Source organism: Arvicanthis niloticus, chromosome 15 (assembly GCF_011762505.2).
Source record: "Arvicanthis niloticus isolate mArvNil1 chromosome 15, mArvNil1.pat.X, whole genome shotgun sequence".
NCBI classification, from domain to species: Eukaryota; Metazoa; Chordata; class Mammalia; order Rodentia; family Muridae; genus Arvicanthis; species Arvicanthis niloticus.
This window is the reverse complement of record NC_047672.1, coordinates 5,349,433-5,370,183: the sequence shown is the minus strand read 5'-3', so window position 1 is coordinate 5,370,183 and position 20,751 is coordinate 5,349,433.

Genomic DNA, 20,751 nt, shown 5'->3' with positions numbered 1-20,751 from the left:
GACTCTTCCCTCATCTGAGAAAGGAAAAGAAACGACAGTGTTAAGTGACCAAGAAACTTGAACCCTCCTTTGGAGACAACCATTCTGCTAAGAATTGAAAACAGAGGGAGGAAAACGGTGTTATGCCTATGTATAGGGGGTGGAGTGGGGTGTTATGTCATGGACATTCAGATTGCTGAAAAATCTCAGAATGGTAGTGTATTTTTGTATATTGTATTTATATATAAAGAAAGAAACGTCTACTTATGCATGCTAAATTATTATTTAGTTTCCCCATCCCCCAGGGTGGAGATGGAATGTAAAATAAATTGGTTTTGTACTAGATGAGAGTGGAAAAAAAAAACCCTTTTAATTTTGGAAGGAGGGGGGACTGAATCCAGGGCCTTGTTCAGGCTAAGCAAGCGCTCTGCCTCTAGCTTATCGCCAATCCAGAAAGTGCAAATCTCGTGAGGTCTGACTGTTTTGCTTGTGGGGTGAAACCTGTTTCGTAAAAATCAGAATGGCAAATGGGTGTCAGGACCACCTCCGTACCCCAAGACTGAAGGTACTGGAGTTGGTGGTGGCGCAGATGTGAAATGTTGCTAAAAATATCTGAGGCCAGGTGTCAGAGCAAGCCGGGTGCCTGGCTTAAACCCTGTGTTGTCTTAGCGGAGTGGTTTTGGACAGTTTCTTTCCCATTTATTTGCTGGATCTTTTTAGCTTCATTGGCATGGGAATATAGGGAATATAGTATTCGATTGTTTTGGAAAATATGCTGCCAGCAGTGTTAGTGTTAAGTGTTAGTGTAAGTGTTAGTGGCATGTGGGGTCCTAGCGGTTGCGGGAGCTAAGCAAGCACCTTTCTCGGGAGAGCGCTTAATGGCGTCGTGCAGCTCCTTCTCCTGAGCCCCTCCGCTGGCACTGTGTCCCTTGTGCTAGCCAGGAACAATTTTGTTGGATCTGTGCAAATGTCTTCTGAGAGGACAGCAGCGGGCGGCAAGAATACTCCAGGCCAGGGCTGCAGTGGCTCTAGGTTAATAAACCTGTGCAGCGAACGCCATCAATCATTCAGCCCCCAACCATGTGCGGCACACATGCGGGGACAAGCCCTAGGCGCGCCGGGCCTCTGAGTCCTGACTCCGGCCAGAGGACAAGTGTCCATTGGGTCTGGCTTAAGCCCCGCTCTCATTTTCCCTTGGCTTAGTGGCCAGCCTCTGCCCGAGACCAGCAGAAGAGACGCCTCAGAGTCACCCTCCCTAGTGTCTGCCTTCTGTTGGTCACTTTGTCTTCCACACCTGGGTGAGGGCGAGCACCACCCCCTACTATTTCTTCTGGCCTCCCTCCCCCGCTCCCGCCCTCCCAGCTGATGAGAGTTCAGAGGAGCCTGGAGTTTCATCTGGGTGATTACAACGGGGCCAGCGGGGCACTCCTCCATCTCAGAGCCAAGCCAGATTAATATCCTCCTGGCAGCTCATTATCACCCCGGGCTCCTTCCGTAAAATCCTAGCAGGCCTAGGCGGGGCGTGGGTCTGGAAACCAGGCAGAGCAGCTGCTGAGAGCAGCACGCGCGACCAGGATTCTAGCAGCTTTCTGATCCAAAGTCGCTTTGGGGCGACTGGGAATCCGGACTGGGTTTACAACTGGCAGAGAAAATAAAGGACTGCAAGAAAGAAAATGGGAAAATCTGAGAGCAGTGGGCGAGACATACAGAGAAGAGGGGTCACCTTTTTTTCTTCCTTAGGAAAAAAAAAAGATGTATGTATCTCTCTTTAATTTCTAACACATTAGCGAGAGTTCAGCCCGCAGCAATTTCTTCGTAGGCTTGCTCCACATTTGGGGGTTACTTTCCCTCTGAGGATGGCCTTCCCAGTCTTGGAGCCCTAAATACTGAGTAAACAGAAAAGGGGGAAGGCCTGAGCCTGGGACGGAAAGTTTATAGCCTATCTGGGAACTCAGGGTACCCCCAGCTAAAGGGGGAGACGCTCCCCTGGAACAAAGGCAAGCGGAATGCTAAAGGAAGAAACACCCACAAGGACACCCCCTTCCATTTCTCCCCACTCGGGCAGAGAAGGACAGCAAATCTTTAGTTTGGCGCGCAGATCCGCTGCTAGCCTCAGTGACTCAAGCCAGCAGCTTAATCGCGGCGGAATTTATCTCGCTAATAAATTTAATGATCAATTCGTTCTTGTCACAGTAGCTCTTCCCCAAATCAATTATAGCAAATTTAAATATAATCACTGGCTCATCCTAGCTTACTCCGGGCACGGCGCACATTCTTTCAGCCCAACGAACTGCCCGGAGGCCTCCTGGCGCTTACGGAGGGCCGTGCCCCCACTCCAGGCTCCTGCACTCTGGGTCACCGACTTGGCTCTGCCACCGGCAGGGGCCGCCTTGGACCTCTCCTTCGTCCACACTGGAGCCTCTGCGACCCCGGGCCAGTAGTGTGGGGGTGGGGGTGGGGCCTAGAAAACGGTTTTACAGTCTTAAGATCTTGTCTCCTAGAATCAAGCCAATCAAGTCTACATAGTGGGCGTCCTGATGTCCGGCAAGCATCATACGCAGATATCCTCAGGTGACCCAGCCCGTAGCTGGCCAAGTCTGGTCCTTCTACCTAAATGTGCTTCTGTAGAGTCCTTTGCTGTAAAGTCTGGGTCCGGTTATAGAACCCACATCCCAAAGCTGACATGGGCTCCTAGCTCTATTCTCATAACCTAAAAGTCTGACCCTGAATATGATTTCTTTAGCGAGTCAATAGAACAAGCTACAGGAGCCTTTACAACTCTTGAGGCTGACAGCGACCATGGGGACAGTTTAATAATAGAGGGTCTGGAAGCCAGAGCAAGCAGAAAGTAGAAGAGATGAGCCTGCTTTTTTCACAATATCTCTCCCCTGCCCAGTGTCCAGATGGGAATCAGCTTGCAGAGGGAAGCTTTTACCGTTATGACCCATAAAGTACAGACAATAAAAACAAAAATCGGATGGGAATCCATCACTGAAAAATTTCCAAGCCACGAAGAACACAATAGACAAAAAGGCCCATCTAGAAAAGACGGAGAACACTGCAAGCCAATGGGATAAGAGGGAGAATAAAGACCTACAGTTCAATAACAGCAAAAAGCAAAACAACACAACTCAAGACTCACAAAGGACTGCAACAGATACACAAATAGCCAGGAAGAGAAACACCAGTCAGCCCTTTAGGATGTGAGTGCCCTGTAGGAATACAGAAGACTGTTGGTGAGGATGTGGAGAAGTTTGGTCCGGTGTGTACTGGGATGTACTGGTGTGTACTGGGATGGTCGTCTAAAGTGCTGCAGTCATCATGGAAAACAATATAGAAGTGTCTCAAAAAAAAAAAAAAATCAAAGCCAGGCTGGAAATATAGCTCAGCAGCAGAGTATTCACCTACCATGTGTGAGGCCCCAGGTTCAATTCCCAGTGCCACCAAACAACAAAATTAAACCAAACTAATGTATGAGTCAGAAGTCCTAGTTCTGAATATGAATCTAAAACACTGATAGCATGCTCTGAAGGAGAAACAAACACACTCACCTTTTTACAAGATTGTTGTTCAAAAGAGACAAGAAGTGAGAGCAACCTAGATGTTCCACTTCAGGTCAAGCTATGAACAAAATGTTCATGCCATGGAAGACAGAAGGAAGGCTTGGCCACGTGCCTCAGCATGGAGGAGTCCAGGTATGTACTGACTGCCTCAGGAAACAAACCACCACAGGGAAACAAATGCTGTATCACTGGGCTTGTATAGGCACCATTTAATTAACTGTTATACATATGTTTCTGTGTATGTTCAGGTGCCCTTGAAAGGGAGAGGCAACAGATCCAGATCCCCTGGAACTGGAGTTACAGGCAATTATGTGAGGTCTTAGGTGGGTGTGAGCACCAAACTCTGTAAGCGCAAAAAGGACTCTTAACAGGTGAGCATTTAGCTTCCCGCTCCAGTGGCATCATTTTAGGCCGCTCAGAGCAAACGCCATCCAAGGGGTGGAATGAGGGGATCTAGGACCCTGGTTCTCAACCTGTGGGTCTCAACCCTTTTGTTGGGGGAATTGAACGACCCTTTTATAGGAGTCGTATATCAGATATTCTGCCTATAAGAATTCACAACAGTAGCAAAATTACAGTTATAAAGTAGCAACACAAATAATTTTATGGTTGGGGGACCACCAAGACATAAGGAACTGTGTTAAAGGTTCATAGGTTAGGAAAGTTGAGAACCACTGACCCGGGGGGGGGCTGTTTACAGGGACAGAGCTTCAGTTTGGGAGAATAAAAACGTCCTAGAGATCTATCACCTAGAGAAGCATTTAGTTAACATTATTGTACTCTACACATAGAAGTAGTGCCGAGAAACATGGGGGGTATGCCTGTCATCCCAGTACTGCAGAGGATGGCCGATCTGATCCAGTCTGGTCTACATAGGAGAACTATATCTAAATAATGAAACCAGTGATGATGGCGGTGTCAGGAGTCTATAAGCCCACCATTCGGAAGGCTCAGGCAGGAAGATTGCCAGGGGCCAGTGTGAGCTGCATTGCAAGACCCAATCTAAAAGAACGTGGTGAAGATGTGTTTTACGTTTTCACTCCAAGCCTCTGCATTTTACTCTCCACGTCCCTTTATTCCTGTGCCCCCTCTCTCTTTTCTCTTAAACATTAAGGCTCTGTAGAACTCTGTAGAAGCAGCAAGTTAAGCCCATTGCTTTGTCCTTTAACCTCAGAGCTGAGTGTGGCTTGGTGCTGGGCCTTGTGCTTCTGGATGGTTCCAGCGCACACCTCTCAGGATTATCAGTTAAAGGAGCCCAGGAGTCCTCCCTATTGTCCGGGGTACAGGGCCAGTCTGAGAGCATGATCGATCCTTAGGATCAGTCCCGGGGCTGGAGTGGGAACCCCGATGGGGAGAGCGTGGCCCTGGAAGGCGGCCTGGAGATGCTGGAGACCTCTCGGAAGGGACTAGGAGCATTCTTGAAAGCTTTGCAAGGTGTGGGTGCCATGAAGAACTCTCCCTGCCCCCCCCCCCCCCATCAAAGTCCCGCGGTACTCTGTCTCCCTCAATAAAATTAATCAGTCGGAGGTGTGACCTGCGCCAAGAATGCCGCAGTGTTCAGACTACAAGGGCGAATATGTTTTTCAGATTTGGATTTTTTATGGTTGGATTAAAGTTTATTTTCCATAATAGGACACCTAATAAAACGCATAAAGCCGCCCCGGGCTCCAGCTGGTGGCCTCGTTTAACTCTTTCACTTCGTAAATCACTTTAGGGCTCGCCAGGTGTGCGGCAAGGGCGCGCGGGGCCCGCGGTAGCAGCTCGGGTCCGCGCAAGGCATCACCTCGCTTTCGCTCGCCACTCCATCCTCTCAGAATCTGCGTCCCACGGGAGACGGGGCGGCGCGGGGTTGCCAACTCGCGAGGTTTCTAGCTGCACGGCCCCGCGACGACCCCGCATTCCGCCGCCCGCGTACCTGCCGCCCCGCCCCGGGTACACACTGTGTCTGACAAAGCCGGTCTTGGATCCATTGTGCCCGGCGGCGCAGGGGCGGTACGCAGGGTGACACCCCCTGCGGGCGCGGCCAGGGCCAGAGCACCGTTTACCCAGCTGGGGAGGAACAAAGGCGCGCGCCTTATCTCCCCGGCCCGCGCAACCGATTCTGGGCAACGCCGCGCGGGGTCAGGCTCGGGGCGCGGGGCGGGACCCTAGGCTGGGACAGCGAAAGGGAATTACCTGCCCAGGGGCTCCACGAAGCGGCTACCCCGGGGAGTCCCGGGCTGCTTAGGCCAAGTCCTCAGGACTTGGTCCTGAAATAGACCCCAGGAGCTGTGACTGTAGTAGGAGGGCTCGCTCTGGCACTGGATTCGCCCCTAGCGTGTTCTGGGTGCCCTCAAGAGAAACGAGGAGGTGGACGGTGGAAGTGGATGAATGGGACCCGCATTGGCGGCCCTGGTTAGTGTTGAAAGCTTACCTAATTTCACCAAGATTCCTGCAGGTTTTATATTTGTTACATCTTAATTTTCCTGGTTAAAATAGTTCTTTCAACCAAATATTTTTATACTGGAATTAAGGAAAGAAGGAAGGAAGGAAAGAAGGAAGGAAGGAAGGAAGGAAGGAAGGAAGGAAGGAAGGAAGGAAAACAAAATAAACAAAAAACCCAGAGAAGGGGCAGGGAGTGTCTGGGGCAGTTGTGAGCTTAGGTTTGTTCCGCTCTCAGCCTGGAGCTCCCAGGTGGCCACAGCCTGCCTGGGTTAAGCCCTGGCTTAGCTGCCTCTTGCAAACTATGCCTCAGCCAGTTTCAGGGGCCCTTTCCTGCAACCAGATGAACAACTCTCAGGTCTGGCTGGCTCTAGCTCTTCAAGTCAGAGACCAACAGAGACAGGAAACTTGCAGTGTATTAAAACAACAACAACAATACCAATCTACAAGGGGAATGTAAATTGTATCTTCCTCACAATGCAGCCTGTACATACCATCTCTCAACTCCCAGGCCTCGACAGTCCCTTTATGTTGTGGCCATCCCCCTGCCCTCTGCCGGCAGAAGAGTTCTAGTTGAAGTTACTCAGCCCCTGCTAGCTTCATCCTTATTGATTGTTCCTTTGCACTTTAGATGAGGCTGTGACTGGCCAGTGGGACACCTGCACACACAATACAGCAAAGCCTTAAAACACCACTGCCATTCTGTCTACTGCTCTGGGTAGCCAGGAGGCATTTGGAGAGGCTGGCCAGAGACAACCTTTCCACGATGTCAGAAATGATAGCTGTCATACCCATTAGTCTGACCAACTCCCATCTAAGTTAACAATTATCATGGAAAGGTTTTAAGCTTCTCCTTGGGTTGCATATTATCCAGAAGCTCCTTTATACAGTGAGGCCTTGTTGGCACAGCTCATATTTTCTAGCCAAGCCTTCATGATGTGTCACAGAGCTCTGGACTGTTTATAGTTCCCTAGACAGCTGCCTTTTTTTTTTTTTTTTTTATTTTGAGACAGGGTTTCTCTGTGTAGCCCTGGCTGTCCTGGAACTCACTCTGTAGACCAGGCTGGCCTTGAACTCAGAAATCCACCTGCCTCTGCCTCCCAAGTGCTGGGATTTTAAAGGCGTGCGCCACCACCACCCGGCCGACAGCTGCCTTATTACCAAGCAGTTTTTACCCAGTAACAATATTTATCCAGGTCCATGATACTGCCAGACAGAACACATCCACTCTATGTCCAGCAGGCTGAGATTGCCTAAGAAGGGTGAGCCTCAGCACCTAAGAGAGGTCCGCAAAGCCAGCCTTCGTGTGTGTGTGTGTGTGTGTGTGTGTGTGTGTGTGTGAAGGCACTGTCCTGAAGTCTTACTTGGCTGCTGGAGCTCAAGAACCATGTCTGAGAATATGTCAGGATTAGGGTGGCACAGAAGACAGGGATTCCAGGTAAAAGATAGAAATTTATTTCTCTCTCATGTGAACATGCTGTCCAGGGCTGGGCTGGTGACTTTTCTTCCATGCCTCTATACCCAGCCAGTACTGGGGTGTGGTTATATTGAGTTACTTTTCCCTGGCTGGAACCAAATGCCTGACAAAAAGTAACTTACAGGAGGAAGGCATTATTTGGGTTTATGGTTTGATTGGGCATGATCCAGTTGGGTGTCTCTGTGTAGCCCTGGCTGTCCCAGAGCTCCGGCTTGTAGACCAGGCTGGCCTGAACTCAGAGATCCACCTGCCTCTGCCTCCCAAGTGCTGGAATTAAAGGTGTGCCGCACCAGGACAGGCCCGCCGAGTACATGGCTTCCTTTTCCTTTTCGTTCAGTCTGGAACCATGAGATGTCTCCACAGTCAAGAGTGTGTCTTTCCTCCTTAGTTACACCTCTTTGGAATAACTGCATAGACATACCAAGAGGTGTCTCAGTCTAGGTGAGAGTGACAATTAACCATCACAGGAGATGGGCTGCTGTGTGACTCCTCAGGACTGCAGGAATGGACCCTCTCCATCCCACTGGCTGGAACTCAACACACAACCACACAGAACCTCTAAGGACAAGAAGGGAGCTTCTACTCGTGGTTCACAATGGATCTGGCTGAACTGTTCAACCTAATATGGTGGGATAAAACAATACTGAGAAACAACATATTCTGTTACCAGTAACTGGTCTGGATCTTTTGTTATTGTGGTAAATTTTATAAATACTTGTCCTTTACTGTGAGTGGTGCCATATAGCACCCCTACTCTCTGCACTTCCACTTTCTAAACATCAGTTCTCTGAGACCTGCAATTCATGCTCTGAGCGGCTCAGTGCTCTCTGCCTTACTGCTGTCTAGGGAGTTTGGCTCCTTTAAAAAAAAGTTTTGGTTTTTAATTTTTTTAATGGTTTTTTGATACAAGGTTTCCTGGCTGTTCTGGAACCTGCTCTGTACACCACACTGGCCTTGAAGTTCAAAACTGCCTGCTTCTGCTTCCCAAGTGCCAAGATTAAAGGTGTGCACTACCACCCCTGGAAGAATTTGGGTTTTTGTTTGGTTGTTTTTTTGGAAACAAAGTAGCCTTAGCTGTTTTGGAACTGGCTCTATAGAGCCAGTCTGACATCTCACTGACAGAGATCTGCCTTGCCTCTGCCTTCTGAGTGCTGGGATTAAAGGTATACACATGTCGCCACCACCAGCTTTTGTTTTTAATGTTTCATTATTTGTGGCTCTATAAGTATTCCTGTCATAGCACATGCATGAAAACCAGAGGACAAATTTGTGGAGTCAGTTTTCTCTTTCTACTTTTGTTTTGTTTTGAGACAGGGTCTTACTGTGTGCTCCTGGTTTTCCTGAAACTCCTTCTATAGACCAGACTGACTTCAAACTCACAAAGGTCTACCTGCCTCTCTTTCCTGAGTGCTGAGATTAAAGGTGTGTGCCACCACACTCTCCTTCAAGTTTCATGTGGATTCTGGGGATTAAACTGTTTCAGGGGATCTGACTCCCTCACACAGGCAGGCAAAACAATGTATATAAAATGAGTAATAAATTATATATGTGAGAAAATATCCCATCCTTACACAGCAAGCTTTTGATGTCTTTAAACTTTCAGAAATACCTTGAGACAAGGTTGTCCCAGAAACCCTAAGTGAACCTCTCCTGCCCCCCAGTTGCAGGTGGCTGAGTCATTGCGAAATTCTAGCTTAGCACAGTACTCCAATTGCCTCCCTTCAGGGGAACCCTCACAGTCTCCATCTAGAGTTTCGAAGGCCTTCTCCTCTCTATCTTCATAAAGCAAAGTAATTTGCTTTTAATGACTGCTAGTGTTTTCTTTCCCAGTTCTATTGGAGCAGATAATGTCTGCAGCCTTCACTGCAGGTTAAACCACCGTGACCTTCATAATCAGAGAACAGAAATAAATTATATTTGCTCATATATGTTACTCTGTCTCAGGGCCTGGCTGCCTCTAATCGCAGACGGTGTGATAGTGTTTTGCTTTTATCAGGCCTCTCCTTCAAAGGTTACAAAGCATTTTATTATGCCATTAAGACGGGGGAGTGCCCCAGCCAGTTCCCACTGTGGCTACAGTGACACTTGGACTTCCGACCCTGGGACTCTCCCACGATGGTGCCAGGAGAGGGTGAGCAGAGCTCTGTACCAACTGTCCAGTCCATGAGAGACATAAAACCTTCAAAACTGGGTGACATGGATTTGGACTTGAAAGAAACAGGAGCTAGCAGGGAAGCCTACTTCCTATTCTCTAAGCTGAACACTGGTGCTGGGTCCAACTCCTGTTACATCCCAGACCCCTTTTGGCTGAGCTGAGTCTCGGCTTGGTGGCAGGAAGCTGTTCACGATTCTGCTCTTGTAAGTTCTGTTCCTTATCTGTCTCAGGGGAGATAGGGCAGGAAGGGTGTGGAATTCTGGAGGGCAGGGTCCATGGAGACCACTAGGCCCCTTGTTCCTGGGTAAAACAGCTCCTAGCAGGCCTGAAGGTAGTATGTGGCTCTGTTGAGATGTTCCAAATGGTAACTGATGCCACCATAACACCAGGACTCTCTACAGATGTGTCTAGGTTCTAAGGCAGCCCAGACCTGGACAGAACCTTCTGGAGGAACATGTTTGTCATCCTGGTGGACTATTTTAGCAGTACCTCTTTGAGGGAGCAGAAAGGTCCTCATATGTTCATACACAAGTGACACCTGTGATGTAGCATTTCCGATTTGTGGTATGTGAACCATGGTGCCCATTCCCCAGGTAAGGCATAGGGTGGCAGATCTCTGCCTCCTGCTTTAACGAGAGGCCAGCACCTATCCACAGCCTAGTTTACTAGTAAGTCCTGCTACTGCCAAAGTGGAAATGCAGGCCTGCCACTTGCTAGGCTTAACTAGAAGACTAAGGGTTCCAGTCCATCCTCACCACCGACCACAGTAGGTCATCCACTGGGGCCAGATCTATTAATCAAATGGTGAAGGGCAAGGACAAAATAAATCACAAACGATCACATTGTGTTTTTGATGAATTAATTGAGTATTTTATGCCCCAAGCATAAGCCACCTGCTTTTCTGTAGCCACAAGCTCTGGATAAGTACTTACAGGAAGTCTGGTTTGCTTTTGTGGCTTCTATATCCTGTCTGATAATTTATACCTTTGGGCATTTGGGATTGTTTCTTTCTAGGAAATCGGAGTTTTGCCCATGGCTATGCAAAACTAAACAATAATAGTATTAATGGTTTTGGTCCCATCTCAGATCCTGCTCACTGAAATGCTGGAAGCCAGGCTTGCCTGGGTGCCTTGGGTCTTGTCATAAATGTTTGAGAGTGTCCTGGGCTTACTCTTATTAGTAATTATTTTCCTGGAATGAGGAAAAGTGTCCTGGGTTACCCATAAGCTTCTAAGGATTATAACATAGACACTAGTGATATGGCTGTAGCTTGTTTAGAGTGCTTACGTGTGACACTGGGTTTAGTCCTCAGCACTGTGTAAACGTGGCATGGTAGCATATGTCTAGAATCTAGCTCTTGGGAGGTGAAGACAGGAGGGTCAGAAGTTCAAGATCATCCTCTTCATTTACCCATATAAAGAAAAAGTAAAACAGACACTAATACAGACTCTTACAATGACATTCACAGTAACTGAGGTGGCCTAGCAGATAACATGCTTGCATGAGGTCCTGAGTTCAATCCCCAGCACCCACATAAAAAGTCAGCTGTGATGGTGTATATTCATATATAATAAATCCCAGGATCAGGGAGGTAGAAGCAGAAGGATCTGGGGCCTGCTGGCCAGCCAGCATAGCTAAATCAGCGAGTGATCCCATCTTAAAAACTAAGGAGACAGCTCCTGACACCCAAGGTTGAGCTCTGTTCCCCGTTCCCAACACACACCAGGGAAGAGATAGATATCTAGAGACTCCCCTAGTAGCTCTTCAGGAAGAGAACAGGCTCTGTTCTCAAACAGAGTAGACAACTCCTTTCTGTGGATCAGCACCTATTTGGTGACCTATAAAGACAGAGCAGCGAGGGGCATTAAAGCACAAAGTGTAGCCTGGGACCCACTGGCTGCCAGGTGCTAGTGACAGAAGAATCACTGAGGACAGAGCACATGCAGTCTCAGGAGCCATGTGCCACATGGCTTACTCCGGGGCAGTTCCCATCTCCCACCTTGTCCCCAGACATTTCACTAGCTCTCCCTTAGTGCCAGGTGTGCCTCCTATGGCAGGCTCCCCTAGTAGCTCTTTAGGATGGCAGGATGATCGATCCACTTGGTTGGTGGAACTTTCTATTATTCCGAGACAACCCCACCTAACCATAGACAAACCAGGGTTGGTGGTTACGTTACCAGCACCTCTGTCAACAGGAACTGTGACAATAAAGATCAGTACAAAGAACTAAGAACAGCACCTTGACTGGTCTTACAGTGGAGGGCAGTATCCCTGGGGACCTCAGTCCCATTGAACAGTAGGGAACACAAGGGATGACTGATCTCATAGGAAAATGTAGTTCAGGGATTCTCTGGCCTTGAGTTGTTGGGCCTCTGCTCAGTATAGCTTAGGTCTGATGTGCTTAGTCCCCTCCCCCACAGCCTTGCCACTGTTCTGTGGCTCATCATCTGTCCTCTCTTAGCTGCAGTGGCACCATGCAGGCTTCGGGCTTTCCTTTCTAGTTTCTTAGTAGCCCATGGACAATGAAATGCCTTTTTACTAACAGTGTGCAAGACCACACCCCAAATATAGGCCTTGAGTTTCAGAAGGTAACACGGGGACCTCAAGGTGGCACTGGTGGTTGTTAGAGGTAGGCAAACCACATGTACCTTTCCTCCTACCTGGCTTCACCACTGCAGGTCAGGGACTAAGCCTTTGGGGAAAGCAATAGCCAGTCCTTTGTGTGATTGCTTCAGTGGCCTGAGATCAGTTGGGTTCAGTCTTTGCTGGGAGACAGTGAGAATGTAGGGAGACACACTGTGTGTGTATGTGTGTGTGTGTTTACATGTGTATTTGTGTATATGAGTGTGGGCATACATGAGGAGGTCTGAGGACAACCTTGGATGTTAGTCTTCACTATCTACCTTGTTTAAAACAGACTCTTCTGTTGTTTAGCTTATATCTGATTATACCAGGCTAGCTAGTCTGAGCATCCAAGGATTCTGTGTCTGTCTCTCATCTTAATATCAAAAACTAGGACTTCAGATGTGAGCCATCGCACCCAGCTTTATTGGATTCTGGGGATTCCAACTCAGGACCTCACATTCCACCAAGTCCTCTCCCCAGCCGCTGACGTACCACTAAGGCTGATAAAGTAGGAGAAATGACAGATAAAACACAGCTGTTCCAAGACCCCAAGTGACAGTAGACACGGATGAGGCATCTATAGCATCATGCAAGCTGGAATGGAATTGGATGGTTATTATATGGTTTCCCACAGGGTTTGTCTTAACTTCTGCAAATGAATTCTTTCAGCCACCCTTCAGATGAGAACTAAACTTAATGGCACCGCAGCTTAAATTTACTAAGAGGGAACACAGGAGCCCCGAATTCCTAAGCAGCAGCCTTTTCCAACATGTTTAATTCAAAGCCATCCAGATGCCTGGGAAGAGGGATGTTAGATCATAGCTGGTCAGGGATCTTAAAAGATTCCCAGTGTGGCTGATCACTTGCTGCCCTTGCACAGGATGGAGATTTGATTCTTAGTACCCACAACTGTAATCCCAGTTCCAGGGGGTCCAATGCCCTTTTCTGACCTCTGCAGGTGGTCATGTACACATGGTGCACATACATACATACATACATACATATGTGCAGGCAAAACATTCATACATATAAAATAAATATATCTTTAAAAAATTTCCAGGGTAGTAGGATAATTTAAAATGTGGGGCAGGGTGTTCTATTTGAAAGAGAAATGAAAAGTAAACATGGCATGCTAACCCCATCTGCTCCTTTTTAGAGAAAGTGGCTATATATACAACCCAGCCAGGAGCAGTATACCTGGCTGTCCTTATGACACGTGATGCTCCAGTGCACAGCCTCAGGGGCTGTGATGGTCCTGAGAGCAGAGAAGTCTGCAACCATGGAAGGGGAGCCTAAAGGTCAGCAGTGAAGAGGGGCGGCATCTGCTCAGGAAACAGCATCAAGATGTATGTAAACTTGAACATGTAACTTTATATGCAAACATGTGTAAAAGTGAACATGGTTAGCACTGCAGACTGTGAGCAACTGGAGAACTAAATTGATTAGCAAATACAAGCAATAAACTGTTCTTTTCTTGGAAACACTTCAGAGAAGGTAAAATGAAACGAACAGCCCATTATCAAGAACCATCCCTACTTTCAAAACTACAGGTGTCCCTTTCCTCGGCTACCTTGCCAAGCGTGCCGTCTGCCTTTCTCCCTCAGGTGCTGGGATAATTGACAGCCAACAAGAAGGCTGTCAAGGAATGACTGACAGCGTGTTTACAGGGAAGGAGGTGATCATTACCTTCAGAAACTATCCCTAATACTGCTGCAAATGTGAGCTGGGTACCCAGGGAAGGTTGGCAGCAGCCGTATCCTTCTCAGGACTTGACTTGTCCAAAGTCACAGTTGCTCAGCACGGGCAAAGCTGCCTTCCAGTGGGGCACATGCTATACTGTTGTCTTTAGCATGCATGAAAGTCACAGCCCTGAGATCACCCTTCAACCTGGACCTCATCACACTGGACCCACGTCCCCTAGGCACCATCTCATGCAAACATAATTTTTCACTATTACCCTGCTCTACTCAAGCTAAATGGACCCTTCTCATGAGCTCTGCCTCCAAACAGCCAAGTCCCTACTACCATTGTGCTATAACCCCATGACGCAAGGCACAAAGGGGAGGAAAGGTCAAGTGACCCTGGCCTGTCAGGGCTCCTTCACGTGGATCTTTACTCTCTCTGTGGTCGTGTGGACCCATAGGCCAAGCATTCCAGCACACGTTTTGTCCTGTTTTCTGGATAGGGTGCTAATGAGGCTCTGGAGAGCACACAGCCAAGTCCTCCCATCCCAGAACCTGCATTCCCTGCATGTGTCTCACCTGATTGGGCAACTGTGGTCCATGTCTAGCTGCTGGACCTGTCCAGAGGCCCAGTCACAGCACTCTTCCCTCCTGACTTTGCTCTCCTCCAGGGATCCTAGATGCTGGAGGTCCACAGGCTCCTTCCAGAGGTGGAGTGGTGAGGTCTACCTGGCTCTGACCACCACAGATTTCTCAGGTCTTAGAAAATGCAGTGTGCCTCACACCTAACTAACATTTCTCCACACCCCCCTCTCCTCAGCCTCTAAATTCTGAGCAGTGTCCATTACTGCAGTGGTGTGGTTTGCTTCCAAGGTTTGCGTGTTGAGAGCTGGGCCCCAGGGTGGCAGCGTGGGGCCTGGAAAGCATTTAAAAGGAGGGCCTCGTGAGAAGTCATCAAGTCACAGGGTGCTGTCCTGAGAAGGTACTGCCACTGGTCTCCTGCAGTCATTCTCTTTGTGAGTGGGATGCCAGGGGACTACGGACTCACCCACTTTGCACATTCCTAATTCGCTGCCAGACTGTGATGCGGCCAGTGGAAGACAGCCAGAGTGAGAACAGAGCAGAGACCATCCCAGCAACCTCTAAGGGAGTGTGGCTGCTAAGCAGAGGCGTCACCCGAAGAGTCCCAGTCCTACCACCTCATCTCTTCAGGAGCTCCTGTGGTTTCAATGAAAGCAAGTTGCTGCAGTGGAGGCTGGACTTGTCTCCACATCTGGCCTCAGGGCTGACTTGTAGGATGACCTTGGGAAGTTCTACTGGTCAAGCTGTTGTGTTGGGAAATGTACCACCAACTTCAGAAGAGTTGCAGGGTGTGAGAGAGCAGCAGGCAGTCCACGCTCACATATCCGCCTCCATAGTACGTCTGAGACAGACATGGAACTCTGGGTGTCCCTGACCTTGGTCTGAGGTGGGGCTGTGGTGAGTGAGCATGTCTGCCCCACCTCCCGGCTGTGCTCCTGCAGGTGTCCAAGCTTGCAGCTCTCGTCACACCTGGAGCCCTTAGTCATCAGGAGAACCTGGCAGGTGGAGTAGAGCTGGCAGTCAGGCATCCACAGCTCCTAGACTGGCTTACCAGCTGCCACCAGCAGATGAGTTCTGCATTCTGTCTTGTCATCCTCTGACCCACGGCTCACTACTTTGTGCACTGTTTCTTTGTAAAGTTCCTCCCATACAGCCTCCCTTCCACTCGCCCTCTAGAATCCTTGACTGGCTCTATGAGACATGGCTCCACTGGGATGCCTGGCTGGTGGAATTCTGGAAGCTTGAAGTTGGGTGCCTTGGGGTCTATCCTAACCCAGCCCAGTTAGCCACGGTAGGCCAGAGAAAGGAAGCAAGCGGCCATACGGTGAGTGTAAGCAGCTCCAAGGTTGTGGCAGAGGGCAATGGTCTCGGGAGACACAGAGTACAGAATGGTGCTGTCAGAAGAAAGGGAAATTGGAAGACATGGGTCCTGCGTGTCAGTCAAGCCAGGCAGAAGCAGGCGGTCTTAACGTAACCACATTTCTCATGATATGTCAAGAGAACAATGGGGATGGGGGAGGAGACCCTGGAGCACATGTGCCTCACTCAATCTCAGCAGCCTACCGAGATGGCAAAGAGGCAGGCCTGCATATATAAGGTGAGGTAAGGGCCCCTCTGAGAGCCACAGTCAGCCAGCTTTGACCTACAATTCCTGGGACATGTATCTCTATGTAATCAGAACCACAAAGTCACATGGCAGCTGCCACTGGCAACAAGCCATACTTTCACAGCTGTGGCACACTAGAGACACACATCTGGTTTGCTGATAAAGAGGAATATTTGGAATTTCAAAGCTTCCGTGTCTGGAATATGTCAGAAGGACACAGCACACAGTAAAACTTCATGAATATAATGGTTTGTTAAAAGTAATTTACAATCCATAAATCAGGAGAATGGAGGAGGGCTCAAGTGGACTACAAACAGAAACAATGGTGTTATCTACACTTCAGACCATGGAAATGAGAACCAATCCCCCCACTCAACATCAGGTGCTTCGGCTCTGCCCCCTTTGCACCAATCCCAGAGGACTCAGACACACATCTTGAACTAATCACAAAGCTCTCTACAGTCTTTTAGTCAGCCAACCTAACAGCACTCTGTGCAATGTGTCACTGAACAAGTGCACATTTACCACACAGAAGAAAGGGAACCAGAGACATAGGGTGGGAAGGGTGTGACTGCTAGAGTGTTGGGTGGGCACCTGAGTCACCTGTGTGAAGCCAGGCTTAATGTATTCATAAATGCCATGTGTAAACATACTGATACACATGACATTCACAAAATTCCCTCCCTGTTCTGTAAAGGGGCTAGGAGGAAAACCTGGTATCTCAGAAATGAGTGGCACATTGTGTCAACCTGACATAGCCAGAATCATCTGAGAGGAAGGAATCTCCAAAAGATGGTGCTGTAGCTGGGCACAGCAGAGACTTGGTAGGCAAAGCCAGCCTGGTCTACAGAGCTAGTTCCAGGACACACAGGGCTACACTAAGAAACCCTATCTCAAAAAACCCTGGAGGTGGAGGTGGCAGCCAGGGGGGTAAGATGGCAAACAAGCAGGGCATCTTCCTAACTAGTGACTGCTGTGTGAAGGCCCAGCCCATTGTGAGCAGTGCCAAGGGCTGGTGCTATAGGAAAGCAGGCGTTGCAAGCCAGTAAGCAACACTCCTTTATGGCCTCTACCGCTATGTTCCCACCCTGTCTGAGCTCCTGCCTTGGCCCTCCTCAGTTCAGGACACATAAGCTAAATAAAACCTTTCCTCCCCAAGTTGCTTTTGATCATTGTCTCACCGCAGCAACAGACACACACCCACGGTCCGTCTCAGACGAGTGGCACACTTCCATACTCACAGCTCTCTGGTGGTTTGAATGTGACTGTCTCCCCTAGGCTCATATATTTGCATGCCCCTGAACCCTGGCTAGGATGGTGGTGAAGCTTTTTCCAAGTCAGGTCAGTAAAAGCAGAAGGCATCTGCTTCTTAAAATACAGGACAGTGATGCAAGGCTTGAGAGCACACTGACAGCAAGCGCCAATGGAATGAAGTGGAGCTCCAGAGGCATAACCCGAGACACGGGAGCTGCAAATAGCCTAACAAGCATTACAAGGATCTTGAAGCAGCCCACTGAACTTCGAGAACACAGCAAGACTACAAGCAAGGAGAGCAACACCTGAACAGGGCATTATAAAGAGAAAGAAACCTCAAGAACCTTAGAAATTTGGAACCGAAGAACACAAATACAGGAACTATGGAATTCCAGGGAGCTTCACCAGAGAACAGTCAAATGGGAGCCCTTGCAAGCTCTCAGCAGGCATGGGAACTATCTACGTACTGAACAAAAAGACAAGGAATAAAAAGATCAAAGAATCCTACAGGAGCCTGGGCAGTGGTGGCTCACACCTTTAATCCTAGCATTTGGGAGGCAGAGGCAGGCAGATCTGAGTTTGAGACCAGCCTGGTCTACAAAGTGAGTTCTGGGACAGTGAAGGCTACACAGAGAAAGCCTGTCTCAAAACAAAAACCAAAAACCCAACCCAACCAACCAAATAAAATAAAAACCCAAAACAAGACCAGAAAGAATCCTACAGGACTCAGGATAGCATCACGTACATTAAAACATGCAGCATAGGGTCCTAAACTGTGAGGGAGGGGTGTTGACAGAGAAGTGACTGAAACCTCAAAGCTATAGGCAAAGTGAGTTCCTAGATCATGACAGAGAACCCCAAATAGATGAAGTGGTCTTAACTGAGATAGATACCTTATAACCAAACTGTTCAAAGAGAGAATCAAAGAGAATTGTGGAGGCATCGAAAGAAAGGATATATACCAAGGACCATCCTCCCCTCTATAAGACTGAAGTAGTCCTTGGCAGAAACTGCAGGCTAGAGGGCAGTGGGATGGTATTCTAAAAATACTAAAACAGAACAAAATAATAAGCCCCAAGACACTAGCTTCTTGGTTCTAATTTCATTTCTGTTGCTGTGATACAAGACCCTGCAAAAGCTGGGCAAAGGATGTGTATAAGTTTTTCTCCATAAAATGGCCAAGAGTGTGGAATCAAAGCCACAGTGAGGCTTCACCTCACACCTGTCTGCATGGCTACTGCTAAAACATGGGAACAGAACAAGTAATGAAAGGGTTTGTTTGTATTGTGTGGGCCGAATGAAAATTGGTACAGCCATTAGGCAAAAGAGTGGGGCAGTTCCTCAGAAAGCTAACAATAGAAATGCCATAGGGTACAGTATACCTATTGCTAGAACCAAGGTCAGGGTGCCAGAGACACGGCATTCCCATGTTCACTGCAGCAGCACTCACAAGAGCCTGTCTAAAGATGGAAGAATGGATACAGAGAACAGTGTCCAAATGCACTTAGCCTTCTCAGAGCCAACAGTCCTATCATTTGTGACCGCATGAATGGGATGGATGGACCATACTCAGTGAAATAAGCAAGACAGAAACACAGTAGACCTCACCTTTCTATGATCTCTAAAACAAACTCAACAGCAGAAAAGGACCTCAAGGCCCTTTTCCTTGCTTCTCAAGGGCCTCGGGCTGTGATGTTCAAGGGTACCAACAGCCACGGAGGATAGTTCTGGCGTTGTACTTCAAAGAATGGGGACCACAGCTAACAGCTGTGCCATGTACTTAAACACACCTGACATTAAGTGACTTTACCTGAACCCAAGCCACAGTAATAAGGGACGGGAGTGGACTTGAAACATAGAGGGTATGTCATGACATTAATGATGGTGACAGTTTCATGAAGGCATACTTACCCGCAAACTTATCAAGCTGTGCACACTGATACTGCATAGCTGTCTGTATGTCAACCACACAAAGTGGTTTAAATAAGATGGAGAGATGACTACACAATTAAGAGCACTTGCTGCTCTTCCAGAGGACCCAGGTTCACACCACTCACACAGCAGCTTACAACAGACATATAAGCAAAACACTATACACAGAAACCAACAAGCATAGTTCCTTCAACTATCCTAAGGTGGAATGGGGATCTAGGAGTGCAGTGATAGCATGTGGTGAGAAGGGATCTGCTTCTTAATGCAGAGTAAGATTAACACATTGGAAATAGAGAAATCCCCGGACACTGTGCAGCCTAGAGTCAGCACAGAAGGCTAATCCTCTACATGCAACTGTCTCCTCCGGTAGGACATGACCATGGCTTCTTGTTATCCAACGTGTTTTGTTTTCTTTTGTTTTGTTTTCAGAAAAGTCACACGATAAAGGGAAGAGTCTGGTGGTGAACCAAGTATGAACAATCTTACACTGTGTCAGCAGTTTCTGGGATGGACCCAAACCAACATCCCATATAGACGCAAGCCAGCCTCAGTGTCACTGGTGGTGACACACTACAGAAAACAGCTTAAAGTTGTTTATTTTTACATAAAATTTACATATTTATTTTATAGATGAAATTGCCCCTTTAAAAGTGATTCTATACATGTTTGTTGTTGTTTGAGACAGGTTCTTCAGTCCTGGTACTTGCTATGAGGACCAGGCTGGCTGAGAACTGTCAGCGATCTGCTTGCCTCTACATCCAAAGTGCTGGGATTAAAGGTGTGTGCCACTGCACCTAGGTAAGCACTAGTTCTTAACCTTCACTGTAAGAAGCACACAGACACACATAGAACTGGGCCCAGCACGGTGACATATGCCTCTAATTCCATGGGGGCGTGGGGTGGAGAGGTGAATCTCTGTGATCTACATATTGATCTCTACTATATATAGATCTCTAATCTACAAATTGAGTCCCAGGACAGCTAGGGTTACAAGGAGATATGTTGGGGAGGGGAGGGGGGAGACATACCCAGGCTGGAGATGTGGCTTGTTTCAGAGTGCTTGCTGTTCTCTTAAGAGGAGCTCAGTTTGGTTCCCACAACCCAAATTAGGCAGCTCACAACCACCTGGAGCCCCACCTCCAGGACAGCCCTCTTCGGCCTTCAAAAGCACTGGTACACAAGTCCATACACTCACACATAAATAACATTTAGAGAAGATTTTTCTTTTTTGTGTAACGCTGGGGAGTGAGCCTAGAGTTTGAACAAGTGTTCTACTCTGGAGCTCTACTCCGAACCCCCACATCTATAGACACTGCCCACCTGATAGGATCCCAATTACCTAGGAGGCAACCCTTTGGGAGTGGCTGTGAGAGTCTGAGTAGGCTAATCTAGGTGGAAGCCCACCCTGAACGGGGGTGGCCCCACCCCATAGGCTGGGGACTTGGGCTCAGTGAAAAGGAGGAAGTGAGCTGAGT